Source organism: Schistocerca gregaria, chromosome X (genome assembly GCF_023897955.1).
Source record: "Schistocerca gregaria isolate iqSchGreg1 chromosome X, iqSchGreg1.2, whole genome shotgun sequence".
Lineage (NCBI taxonomy): Eukaryota > Metazoa > Arthropoda > Insecta > Orthoptera > Acrididae > Schistocerca > Schistocerca gregaria.
The window spans coordinates 658748711-658762765 of record NC_064931.1 but is presented as its reverse complement, the minus strand read 5'-3'; the positions used below and the strand labels follow the sequence as shown (position 1 = coordinate 658762765).

At 41.4% G+C, this 14055-nt stretch overlaps 1 protein-coding gene and 1 pseudogene across 1 annotated transcript in view; one reads left to right on the top strand and one right to left on the bottom strand.

The window, feature by feature from the left end:
- LOC126298260 (protein artichoke-like) overlaps positions 1-14055 on the bottom strand; it is a 409594-nt gene that overhangs the window by 190103 nt on the left and 205436 nt on the right. The gene's annotated exons all lie outside the window — the stretch shown is intronic.
- Positions 8109-8225, top strand: LOC126299926 (5S ribosomal RNA; annotated as a pseudogene).

Genomic DNA, 14055 nt, shown 5'->3' with positions numbered 1-14055 from the left:
GTCTGTCTCTCTAACATGTCGTAACTGCTGTGTGTATTTGTCTCCTTAGCTGCGTGGACGCCGGCACGATAGCTCAGCGAGTTCGGTCAGAGAACTGGGTGCCTTCTGTAATAAACTGAGTGAAATAGTCAGCGACGAACGGGTGTCATTTGACATCCCCTCCCCACCCAAGACAAAATGCCGAGAACAATGACGAACAAATTAAAAAAAAAAAAAAACGTGGTCAGCACGTGTGACTACCATGCAGCGGGCCCGGTTTGTTCCCGGCCGGGTCGCAGATTTTCTCCGCTCGGGGGCTGAGTGTTGTCCTCATCATCATTTCGTTCTCATTGAGACGCAAGTCGCCCAGTGTGGCGTCACCTGAAAGGACTTGCAACTCGGAGGCTGAACTTTCTCATGTGGGGACTCCCGGCCGTTAATGCCATACGATCATTTCATTTCATCGGTTTACTATCGTACAGCGGTGGCTGATGCAGGGTGGCGATACTGCCTAGTTTGTGACATTATTTGGTGATGTCTAGGGGGTTTGTTCTTTCTCTGCTATTTGTTTTAGTGGTTTAAATAGCGTACGGTTGCTGACGTTTGTCTGGTCATTTATTATGTGTTTCTTCTCTATTACTGCTTTTTAAATTTGAAAGTTCTCTTGTAGGTCTAGAAGATCTTTCTTGTTTCTGACTCCGACTGTTTTCAAGTCCTTTTCTATTGTGGTAGGGTGATGATTTTCATAGCAGAGGTGTTCTGCAAATGATGGCTGGTGTCATATTTCCATGATCGTTTTGTGTATCTTATTTCAAAAGTTCTGCATGTTTTGCTTTAAGTATAGATCATCACAGCTGTTACACTGGAGTGGGTAAACGCCAGATTTTACTTTGGTATACTATTTTGATTCTTTGCTTTTTGAGGGTGTTACCGATTCTGTGTGTCTGTTTCCGTATGCGAGTGTGTAGCAGATTGTGTGCTTAGTTTCTGCGTCGCACCTTTGCTGTGTAGTTTTTGCTGTATGTTTTTCCCGATTTTCTTATTCGGTTTTGTTAATACGGATTTTTGGTATCCTTTACTTTTTCATAACTGAATAATTATGTCCAGCTCCTTATTATAGTTCTGTTTGTCAAGTGGTACTGTGTTTATTTAGTCATTGATGCATATATGTGAGTGCAGGTTCGTTTTTGGACATGTGAGTGATTAAATGATTGATGTAATATTGTGTCCGTTGTGGTCTTTTCCCATCTAAATGTTAAGTGAAGGTTGGCTATTTTTCTTTGTGATGGATGTATCCAGGGAGCTTATTTGATTTGCTTGTTTTGTCTCTAAGTTGAACTTTACACAAAAAGTAACGTGTTTACCTCCGCATGTAGTTGTTTTATTCTATTTTCTGCATCAATAATGTACACTGTATTTTACTGGTACTATTTTTTTGTAAATTCTTTCTTATATTTTGTTCATGAATATAATTGCTAACTTACGTGAAATTGTGTATGCCATTTGCAATCCTTCTTATAGATAGAACTCTTCACTAAATTACCAACCAAATTCACTTTGAATTCAATAAAGAATTCTACCTACAAGAAGAAGCATTGCCAATGGTATTTCCAGGTTCAGGAAAGGTAGTAAATATCTGCCTGAACAAAACAGAAGAAAGAATTTTCCAGAAAACAGTACCAGGAATATACAATATACTGTGTTGTTCGAGATACATGGATGACATCTTCGCCTTGGTAGATGAACCAATAAATAAAGTATGACAATTACATTACACAAAACATAAAGTTCACCTTAGAGACAGAACAAGAAGGTCAATAAACGTGCTGGATATATTCACCACAAACGAAAATAGCCAACACTCATTTGGAAGAATGATGAAACAACAACAAAAAACTGTGAGTAACAATAAGATTTAATACTGTTTATATCAGTAAGTTAAACATGTGAATTGTTCATGATTCGGGAGGACGACGGTCCAATCCCGCGTCAGGCCATCCTGATTTAGGTTTTCCGTGATTTTCGTAAATCGCTCCAGGCAAATGCCGGGATGGTTCCTTTGAAAGGGCACGGCCGACTTCCTTCCCCATCCTTCCCTATTCCGATGAGACCGATGACCTCACTGTTTGGCCTCAAAAAAAAAAAAAAAATAAATAAATAAATAAAAAGTTCAATTTTCATTACTGTTGCAGAAGACGGTATGAAACCTACATAACTTGTTCAGAAAATATGGTTAACAGTTTTAACCCTCTCCAGCGCCAACCACCGACTTACAAATGGAGCTTTCGGTCCTCCCAATGACAATCATCGCGAGACTGTGTGATAAGCAGAGTACCAAAGTAAATGGTGGAAAGTACAGCATTTTGCAATTACTCGCGACTTTTAAAACAATGTTTATCAAATGATGGAATGCGAGAGTAATATTTAAAACGATAACGTTCTATACACACACTGTGAGGCCTTGATGGCTTTGTGTGATGCTGCACTTGTGTTACACTTGCTGTACATTACCTGCGACGTGATATCAGGTAAGTCTAAGGCCTGTTCCTGCTGTAGTGGATGTTACTGTCCCTGCCGAGTGCATGTGTCCTATTGCTTATTTAGCAAAAACCTTCTAATCGCATGCGGTTCAGTAAATTATAATTAATTAAGTGATGCAGATTTATCAAAATTTCTATAATTATTCTTAGTGAACGAACTAATGGTAATTCCGGCGAAAGTGTATAAAAGGTTCAGATGCACCTTGCTCTACACAGTCTGTTCGTTTACTTCAATGCAGCAGTTTTCAATACTAGTGCACTAATACAAATAACAAAAACTGCTGTCAGCATAGTTGTCCCAGTTTGGGATTACAGAGCCACAATAGCGGCTAAATGAGGAACAACTGATCTCTTCATTAGTTGGTTCTGCAACTGAATTATATAATACTGATTATGAACTTACAATTAAGAATTCACAATTCTCAAAAATGATAGAAGCAATTATGAAACACAGATTAATGAGTTACCTGAATATATACAATCTTTCAAGCGAATCACAGTTTGGCTTCAGCCATAGTAGAATTTACAAAAGTTGTACTTCATGCTCTTCACAAAGATGAGTCTGTCACAAGCATATTTTTGGATCTTTCTAAGGCATTTTACACAGTCGGTCACAAGATCGTATTAAATAAATTAGAAGCATTCAGAATAAGAGGGGTAGCTAATGACTGGTTCCGATCATGCCTAGCAGATAGGGTACAAAGGGTATAGATAACTCATACTTCGAATAGATCTAAACATTTAGTAAAACACTTATCAGAACCAAAATATATTAATATAGGGGTTCCGCAAGGTAGCGTATTAGGACCAATACTATTCCTGATATACATCAATGACTTTCCCAGTAGTGTTACTCACAGTGAAAAATTGCTCTTCGCTGATGACAACAATATTATAGTCACTGAGAAATCAAGAGAACTCTTTGCAGAGAAAGCAAATGAAACTCTCAAGGAAGTTTACGATTGGTCAATAAATAATAAAGTGACACTGAACATAAATAAAGCTAATGCCATGAATTTCAGTTGGAAGAGGGAAAATGACAATGTTAAATTAAATGTAGATGGCACCTCTACAGACTGTGTAACAAATGAAAATTTCTAGGAATGAATATTGATTCTCAGCTGAAGTGGTGTGAACACACTAAGGTACCTGCAAACAGAATTTCATCAGCATGTTATGCCCTTAGAATCCTATCATCAGTGTGTAACATATATTGTCTTTTAACTACATGCTATTCATATGTACGCTCAATCCTTAGCTATGGAATTCTTTTTTGGGGAACAAATGCACAAAATATGAACAAAAGTTTCAAACTCCTGAAAAAAGGAACAAGAATAATAACCAAAAATAGTAGTCAAGTTCATTGTAAAGATCTGTTCAAAACACTGGGGATTTTAACTGCTCCGTGTGAATACATTTTCCAGTCAGTTGTACACATCAAAAATAATATTGGTAATTACTTCACAAACAGATCTGTCCATAACTATGTAACAAGAGCTAGATTCAACTTACATTTACCAAGAAAAAATAAACACAAAACTCAAAACAGCATTTTCTACCAGGGAATAAAACTGTATAATAAATTACCAAAAGAGATTAAAGAAACTGCAAAAATACACTTATTTAAAAAGGCAGCTATAAAGTACCTGTTATGCAATTCGTTTTATACATTGAAGGATTACTTAGATAAAACAGAGTAGGGGTTTGGTAAAAAAAAAAGGTACACAAATAAATAAATAAATAATAATAATGATTATAAAGCATCCAACTTTCCTCATAACACCTCCACACTATGTTTTTCCCTTCTGTTTTCTTTTTCTAGAAACACTTACCCCCAATCTATGTATAGCACAATGCTAACACCCATTCCGCTTTCTGAGCTCAACACCTCACTCATTATAGAGGGATGCTGACTCAGTTTCTGAGGATAGCAAATGGGAAGTTGTGGTACAGAAAATGGCCCAGAGATCACCAGTGTGTGTGTGTGTATGTGTGTGTGTGTGTGTGTGTGAAGTGTTATGAAACAATGTGTGTAGTGCAGTGACTGATAGTGAGATATGAGTGAACAGTGTGGCATTACATTATTTAATAAGTTATTTGTAAAAAAGTATTGTATACCAGGAATAAATCTAATGTGTGTGTGTATACGATTTAAAGCACTGTGTCTTCAGGCCACAAGTGGCCCATCGGGACCATCCGACCGCCGTGTCATCCTCAGCTGCGGATGCAGATATGAGAGGCGTGTGGTCAGCACACCTCTCTCCCAGTCGTTATGATGGTTTTCTTTGACCGGCGCCGCTGCTGTTCGGTAGAGTAGCTCCTCAATTGGCATAGCGAGGCTGAGTGCACCCCGAAAAATTGGCAACAGCGCATGGCGGCCCAGACAGTCACCCATCCAAATGCCGGCCACGCCCGACAGCGTTTAAATGCGGTGATCTGACGGGAACCGGTGTATCCACTACTGCAAGGCCGTTGCCTCTATGCTATTTAGCTTATTTTAAATTGGTCTAAACTTGTAAATACTTTGATATGCCCTATATCCTTGTAAAAAGAGATCTACAGATGAATAAATTTACTAATACTGCTACTATGTTCTGGAGTAATAATTTGTTCCAAAATGAATGTACTCTAATAAATTCGAAAACAGACTCACAGATCATTTTTTTAAAATTCGTATTGGTTTAAAATATTATTATATTTGCCTCCCTGCCGAATGTTCCAAATGTAATTCGTTTTTCGAGGCAATAAATCTAAAACGAATGGAACGAAAATAAAAGTTTTCTGGCATTCGTAACGAACGCACTGGTATAATCAGAGCAAGCAGCTAACAGTAAATAATGGTGCTATGGCTGTGTGCCTCTGTTTATATCTCGTCGTATTATATTTACTGCTGCTCTCGCTGGTACTCCACGTGAAACACTGCCTAATAACGTGTACCGGTCTCGCTGAAGCAGTAACGACTATTAGAGGAACACATAAACCGCTCTCCGCGAGTACACCGTCACGAAAGTAGCTGTTGCATATGTATGGGACTATTTCAGATTATTATGAAGACGCGCTGATAGATATCTTTAATTTCCCGGCAGTGTACCCCCTCCAACAGCGTATCTATCGACTGCCTCAGCTCTTTCGTCAGGTGTCAGGTATTTCCCGTGCGCAGCTTGATGCTCTGTTAGCATGAAAGGGAATAAACTTCAACACGTACTACTTGCCCATTCCACTTACAATGAGGCAGATGCAACAGGTGTAATCGCAGAAATCCCTGCTACCTACCTTGAAAGTGTTGGTTTTTCAATAAATTAAAACATTCGTGATTAATCAATAATTGCAGCATTCACGAGAAAAAACTACAGAGACACAAGTCCAAGCGACAACAGTTGTATAAATTGTTCAGAAATTTGGGTGCTTTATGGGTTTTCAAAAACTATGTTAGTGACGCTACGTACGACAACGAAATGCAGTTTGGTTTCAGCTGGCTTTCATTACTTCAGTGTGGTGACTGACGTTGGTCAGATAATGAATAGACTCATTTGCGCTGATTGTGTATGATATGCCGGCAAATCTTCAGTGGATTAGTCCCGTCAAAAAGTCTGCTGAGACTGTCCCCTATACATTATTAAAAATATACTTCGCGCAGTGAACGGTGCAGTTAGGTGGGTAGAGTGCAAGCAATAAACAAAGGTGGCTCAAAATTTGTACCTGAACTTTGATCCATGCAAAATTCGGTCCTCGGAAAAAGAGTGTGGCTCTATCAATAGTGGAATTTCTCTTGCGATATTCATTATGATCTCAAGTTTGTAACATTGCATACTAGCTGACTCCGGTGGTTCGAACTGTCCTGAATTTTATATCTGCCGATGGCCTAATTCGGCTGAAATTACGGTTGAATAAAAAAAAATATCTTGACTGGTTTTTTCCTGAAAACAACGAGTGTGATTTATCTACAGTGGGTCCTCACGTAATTTTATACACAACCAAATCCGAGGGGAGTCAGATGCGTTTGCGCGCGTTTATGATGCATCGAAAAGGTAAAAGGTGTGTGTAAGGAATGGCATCATGTTGAGGACTTAATGTAGTGTCAAAAGATTGCTGATGTCATAGAACAGGATGGCCAATATCTCAACTAGTATTTCTCTCCGAAACTTATGTTCATGGGAAATTTCGTTCTAGAAATATCTCCTGTAAGATGGCTAAAATGGCACTGAACACTATGGGAGTTAACTTCTGTAGTCATCAGTGCCCTAGAACTTAGAACTGCTTAAACCTAACTAACCTAAGGACATCACACACATCCATGCCCGAGGCGGGATTCGAACCTGCGACCGTAGCGGTTGCACGGTTCCAGACTGAAGCGCCTAGAACCGCTTGGCCACACCGGCCGGCTATCTCCTGTAAGAATACAAACTGGTGTGCAAAGCTTAAAGACGAAAGCAACTTTCGCATGACGTGTCGCTCCCAGGAAACATACTCAGCTCAACGAAAATAGGGCCATACATAGAAATAATTGCGACAGTATAGTAAAAAACGTAACTGAAAGAAATGCGCAATGAGACGAGCAGAAATTACACTTTCATCGAAAGACAGTAATTACACTGAAATCACCGCAATTCGTTATGGTCCCCTGGACATTACAAGAGGCGGGATATGGTTCTTAACAGAGGGTGTGATCGCCAAGAACGGCAATGCATGCTTTGCAACATTCTCCCATGCTGGGGCTGAGTTTGGTAAGGAATACCTTCCTGGAAAAATATTTGTGATTGCCTATGGAACTATGATTGTACCCAAGAGTGCACCTCTTCGTTCGAAGCAAATTGACGAATTGTTGTGGTAGGGCATTACATTCCCCTACCAGCACGGTTGACGAATGCTGAATGTTCGTTGGTGTATGTGGACGTGCTGCAATACATCTGTTCAAAGCATCCCACATGTGCTCGATGGGATTTAAGTCTGAAGAACGACCAGGGCAGCCCATTTGCAGAATATCTTCTCGTAGCAAGAGCTCCGCCACCAGCGCTGTTCGACGCGGTAGCACATTGTATTTCATAAAAATAAAGTGTGTGTGATATTCCATACAAAACCATGACTTTCGATGCGTCAGCTGAATTCGATGGATGGATCTAGTGAAGGCTAACTTGCAGCCAGTGACCGTGATTCTGTTTATTTATCTCTCTGTTTACAGAGAAATTAAGTCCATCTGTAAAGAGCACGTCACTGGGTAAACGACGACCACAAATGTGTTCCTCCAAGGTTGCAAAAGCATGAAAGTCGCTTGGGAGAGATCAGAATTGTGGGGATGCTATGAAATGTCGAGTCCACCTGTTGTCTAGGTATGCTGCAGAAGAAAACACGACGGAATATAGAAACAAAAAAAAGCCAGAACAGAAGAAAAAAAAGCATACAAAGCACTTACTCATCCTCCATGTAGTCACAAGCTCTCCCCATACGATTTCCAGTATTCCATCTTTCTCGTTTTCATTTGACTGTCCCTAATAGAATGGTACAGCTTCCGTATGCTTGCACGTACAACAATGGAATACCATGTACAATTGCATTTAGAACAAAATTTTCATTAACCATTCATAAACGTTAGGTAACGGCCTTGCCACAGTGGATACACAGGTTCCCATCAGATCATCGAAGTTAAGCACTGTCGGCGTGGCCGGCACTTGGATGGGTGACCATCTGGGCCGCCATGCGCTGTTGCCAATTTTCTGCGTGCATTCAGCCTCGTGATGCCATTGAGGAGCTACTCGACCGAATAGTAGCGGCTCCGGTCACAGAAAACCATCATAACGACAGGAAGAGCAGTGTGTTGACCACACGCCCCTCCTATCCGCATCCTCAGATGAGGATGATACGGCCGTCGGATGGTCCCGATGGGCCACATGTGGCCTGATGACGGAGTGCTTAGCTTATTCATAAACGTTCCATGTTCCCGTCAACAGACGCACAAAAAGCGCACAGTATGGTTTAAAAACACTAACATAGCAAAAAAAAAAAAACCATCAGTCAGACATGCTGCAATGCACATTGAGTATTAAACAAACAAGATAGGTGCATCAGCAGGATCTCTTGCCTGTAGCCTCATGAACTGGCTACTATTTTTTTCCTTTATTGTAATTTCCATTGCCCATCAGGAGTGGGCTGGCAGCAGCGTTAGTGCTGCTCTTCAACCAAGAGACATAAATAGACAGGAAGACATTTAAAACAATATAAAGAAGAAAACATGACGGAATATAGAAAGAAAAAAAGCCAGAACAGAAGAAAAGAAAGCATAGAAAGCGGTGACTGTAAAACAGATAAAAATCTAAAAAAGTATTTTACACAAAAAACACACTGGGTTAACAGGCACCAGGCAAAGTACAGCTGGAGCATAAAAAGTCGCAGAACGATTAAAACAGCCACGTGATGGACGGCGTAGCATGGAACAATCATTGACGATAAACAGGTCGAACACACAATTAAAACCGCATCACTAAATGACACTGTATAACGGCACCGAAACACTACACTATCGGAGGGCACTGAGAGTGAATAAAAACCTGAGAGGATCTGCTGGGGGGAGGGGGGACAAAAGAAAGGAGGCGACGAGGAGGGGAGAGAAAAGAGGACGATGTGGGGGGGGGGGGGGGCGCTGAAGGAGGGCTGGGGAAGGAAGAGGCAGGAGAGGAAAATAGTCAAGGAGGGGGTGCAGGGAAGAAGGGAAGCCAATCTGTGACGAGGAGGGAGGGGAGGAAAAGGGGGGGCTGTGGAGGGGGGAGTAACAAGGCCAGGTTACAGTTGGAAAGGAGGCTAGAGGTCATGGTGTAGTTCAACATCTGGGAGGGGGAGGTGCTGGAAATTGCCCTGATGAAGTAGATGGAGAGTGTGCAGGTAGAGAGAGGGAGGGACACAGAGATAGAGGTGTGGCAACTGGCAGGAGGTGGAGAGGAAGGAGGAAACCAAGGTATTGGGGGGGGGGGGGGGATCAAGCCTGCAGATAGTGTAAAAGATGCAGAAATGTAAGAGGAAAAGGAGGAGGTGGTGGAAGGATATGAGGTCATACAGGAGTTATTTGGGTGAAGGAAGGTGGATCCGGTAGGCAACGCGGGGCGCGTGCCGTTCGAGGATAGCATTGTAGAAATACGACTTTATAAACATTGAGATGCGTGAAAAACAATCTTGCGCTTGAAACGAAGCTCAGATTACCCATACCATACTCATCCCGTGTTTAATGACGATAGCACGTGGCGATTTCCAAGAAACATCAAACATGGTTGTAATCGAAGCTTTTCTAATCTTCTTCTTGCTTCCATGATTACATCAGATATTTAACACATTAACTCACTTGTAAAAAATCAGACGTTTGAATCAGTTTTACAGATGTTCGATTCTTTAACGAATATGCGGTTTACTGGAAATAACGGAAAAGCAAAACACCATAGAGGTGTTCTCAGTCGCTGAAGAAGCATGTTTATCTTACCAGCATGCAAACTGCAGTTTCCTTTGTCAAGTCATCTAGTACTGTGTGGACATTTGTGATACCAGAGAGTGTCTACAGATCGTGCCATTAAGTTTAAGTTATTGTATTATTGATATTGAGGAAATATAGACGATAAAACATGTAACCAAGACAGCCTATTTCTAGTCAGAAGCTTATCTTCTCACACACTGTTACAAAAGAGTTAAAATTATTTAATGACGTCAGATTGCTTTCATAAGAATTTATCTAACTAAAACTGCACTCTTTATTATCAGAAGACTTTAAAATTAAGAAAGGGAATGATTTTGCGTAAAGTGTGATAAAAAAAGAAAAACTTAGAGCGAACCCTCGGAGACACTAAGTGTTTGGAATCGCACGCTACCTTAATATTATGACTTTAGGATAACTCATTCGTCGGGTAATCCAAAAAGCTGTACATACAGCAAGGCCACAAAATAAGCCATTAGCCACGCGACATTTCTCCCTGCATTCTGCACCGCGCAGGGGCGAAATCGGTTTCCACCTTCATTAAGGAAATGTCCGAGCCCCGAGCGATTTAGTGAAACTGGGTGAAATTAATTTTCGTCGCGAAGTACAACGCCCGCTTAATTGTTTTTCCGCGTAAGATGGTTACATTCGCCGAGAAATTAATTACGTAATGCTGCAGAGTTATTCGGATAATACGGTTCACTCTGTACGTAATTAATGTTGTACTGTTAGTCTTCAAAGAACATTACGTGAAGTGAAGCGAACAGATTTAAACAATTCCTGCGATACGTAAATTTTACAGTAGCTAAAACAGTTTAACCTCATTGCATTTACCGTGTTCTGTGTTTCTTAGAGAGCCTGCAACTGTGCCATTTATGATTTCAATAATAAAACACTGAAGCATTTATGTATTTTTTCGTGTACCGTACGACGCATTTCGAGAATGTATCCTTTTTATGTATAGCAGAGAAATTTGACGTAAATGGGCTATGACAGCAGACGACCGACGCGAGTGCCTTTGCTAAACGCACATCACCTGCAGCGCCTTTCCTGGGGTCGCGACCATATAGGTTGGACCCGAGACGACTGCAAAATCGTGGCCCGATCAGATGAATCATGATTTCAGTTGGTAAGAGCTGATGGTAGGGTTTGAGTGTGTTTCAGACCCCACGAAGCTATTTACCCAAGTTGTCGACAAGGCATTATGAAAACTGGTTGTGACTCCATCATGGTATGAGTTGTGTTTAGATGGAAAGGACTGGGTCCTCTAATCCAAATAAACGGATTACTGACTGGGCATGGTTATGTTCGTCTACTTAGAGAGCATTTACAGTCATTCATGGAATTCACTTTCCCAAACACCGACAGAATTTTTATAGATGACAATACGCCAAGTCACCGGTCCACAATTGTTCGCGACTGGTTTGAAGAACATTCTGGACAGTTCCAACGAATGATCTGGCCACCCAGGTCGTTCAACATGAGTCTCATCGAATACTTACGGGACATAGCTGAGAGGTCAGCTCTTGCACAAAATCCTACACTGACAACACTGTATCAATTATCGATGGCTCTAGAGACAGTATGGCTCGATATTTCTGCAACGGTTTTCCAACCGCTTGTTGAGAGCATGCCACGTCGAGTTTCTGGGCTACGCCGAGCAAAAGAAGGTCTGACCTGCTATTATGAGATATCCCATGACTTATCACCTCAGTGTATATACTGCATACAGCGAAAGCGGTAAAACGCCATCCGCTAAGTCAGAACACGGACGGAAGTGTGTCTTGAACTGGCTCTTACTGAAGAGGGTTGTCACGAAAAATAAGAGGACAACAGCTGCAATAATTACTGCAGAACTGAATGTCACACTCGCATACCCTGTCACCAACAAAACAACACGAAGGGAACTCCGTAAGCTGGTAACTGCAGGGCAGGCTGGGATTTCAAGACCAGCCATCAGTGATGCAAATGCCCGTTTAGGAAAATGTCGTGCCAAAGCCATAAAACCTGGACTGTCAACAATGGAAGCATGTCATTTGGTCGAATAAGTCTTGCTCCATACTGTTTCCGTCTTCTTTCCGAGTTTACGTCCTAAGAGTGAAACGTAGAGGGGATTCGGTGATGATTTGGATAGCCATATCGTGGTCTTCCATGGACACCATCGTTGCTCTGCGAGATCGAGTTAATTCAAAGGATTATGTGACTAGTTTGGCTGACCAGATCCATCTCATGCTACAATATTTGTTCCGTTCCGACGGTCATACCGCGTTCCAAAGCGACAGGGCACCTGTTTACTCACCTCGCATAGTCCAGGACTGATTTTAGCAGCATTAAGGTGAATTTTAGCATATAACTTGGCCACCACATTCACCAGATCTCAGTATCGTTGAGCCTTTGTGGTGTACTTTGGACCAACAGTGTGTGTGATGGTTTGAGTATGAGCGGATTTCTGCGCGCACAAGGAGGCACAATACTCTAAAGAGACAGAAAAAAATAGTATGTCATAACATTGAAACGTAAAAAATTACAAGATTTATATTTTTTCAATCATCTAACTGCAGTATAACCACAAAAGGACGACTGCAGGGTAAGAGAGGCAGGAAAACACACACGCAAATATCATATGAAACATCAAAATAAGGATTTGCACTTGACAATGAGAATAAATTCCCGAAACGTGTCCTGATATGCACGAAAAAATACGTAACAGGTGCAGTGTTCATTATTTAGACAAGAAGGAGTTTATTCAGACAGATTCTGATCGTCTCTGGTGAATACTGAACTACAAACACATAATAAGCCATTCGTGATTAATATATCTCTCGTTAGGCCAAGGCCTTATCTAATTCACGAACTGTAAATAAAATGTGACTGATATTGATATTCAATCTTAGAGACCTACTTTAATCTACCTCTATCCCTATGGGCCGTGGTGTATGGCGGAGGGTATTTCGTGTACCAGGTAACTTCCCCCCTTTACTGTTCCAGCCGCGAATGCTGGACGGGAAGAACGGATTGTTTGTAAGCCTCTGTCTGAACTCGAAACTCTCTAGTTTTCATATTCATTGTTCCTTCTCGAGGTATACTTAGGAGAAGGAATACGTTGGCTATATCTACCAGCAACGCACGCTCTCGGAATGTGACAGTGTACCATATTATGGTGCACAATGCTTCTCTTATAGCCTCTGCCACTAGAATTCGACGAGCATTTCAATAGGGTTTTTCGTGCTTACTACACAAGCCTATTACCAAACTCGCTGCTCGTCTTTGGATCATCTATGCTACTTCTGTCTACAGGGTGTCCCAAGAGGAATGTTTAGTATTCAGGGATATGACACTAACAATTATTAAAAGCAAAAGAGTCTTACAAACATGGGCTTTCAACTCCATACCTAAAGTGCTACGAACACTTCTTCAGAAGAAGGGATGTTTCACAGTTGCGAAGACGAACAAGTCTCATAGCCCTAACGTATGCACTTTAGAGACTATGTTCAGCGGCCATTTTTTTCTTAGTGTGGTCTATACATTACCTCTCAAAATAAGGAAAGGAAAGACCCTGCAATAGAAGAGATTTGTTTCACAGAATAGAAGATGAAGAAGTGCTCATAGGTCTTAAAGTAAGTATTTTAGGGCCCATATTTATTAGACTTTTTGCTTCGAATGATCACACCTGTCATATCTTTGAATGTTGACCATTCCTCCCCGTACAACCTGCATACTGTCTGGTAATGGTCCCAGACTTCCGAACAGTAATCAAATATCGGTCGAACGAGAGTTTTATTAGCTATCACCTTCGTGAGTGGATTGCACATTCTGTGAATTCTTCCTGTGGCATCGTCCGAAGAACAAGTTGCCATGTTAAAGTTGATACATCGCGACGGAACGACGGGGATTCAAATAAGCTCAGTCGCTGCAAGAGGCAACGACGAATAAGAGACAGCGTAGACACACCCTCAAAAGTTCTATAGGCCACCGCTGCAGCCTTAGAGACCTCCTTTAATCTACGTCTACCCCAGTGCGCCGTGGTGTATGGCGGAGGGAGTGCCGCTCAGCCCACTCTGCAGTCATCTCCGAAGACGACAGCGA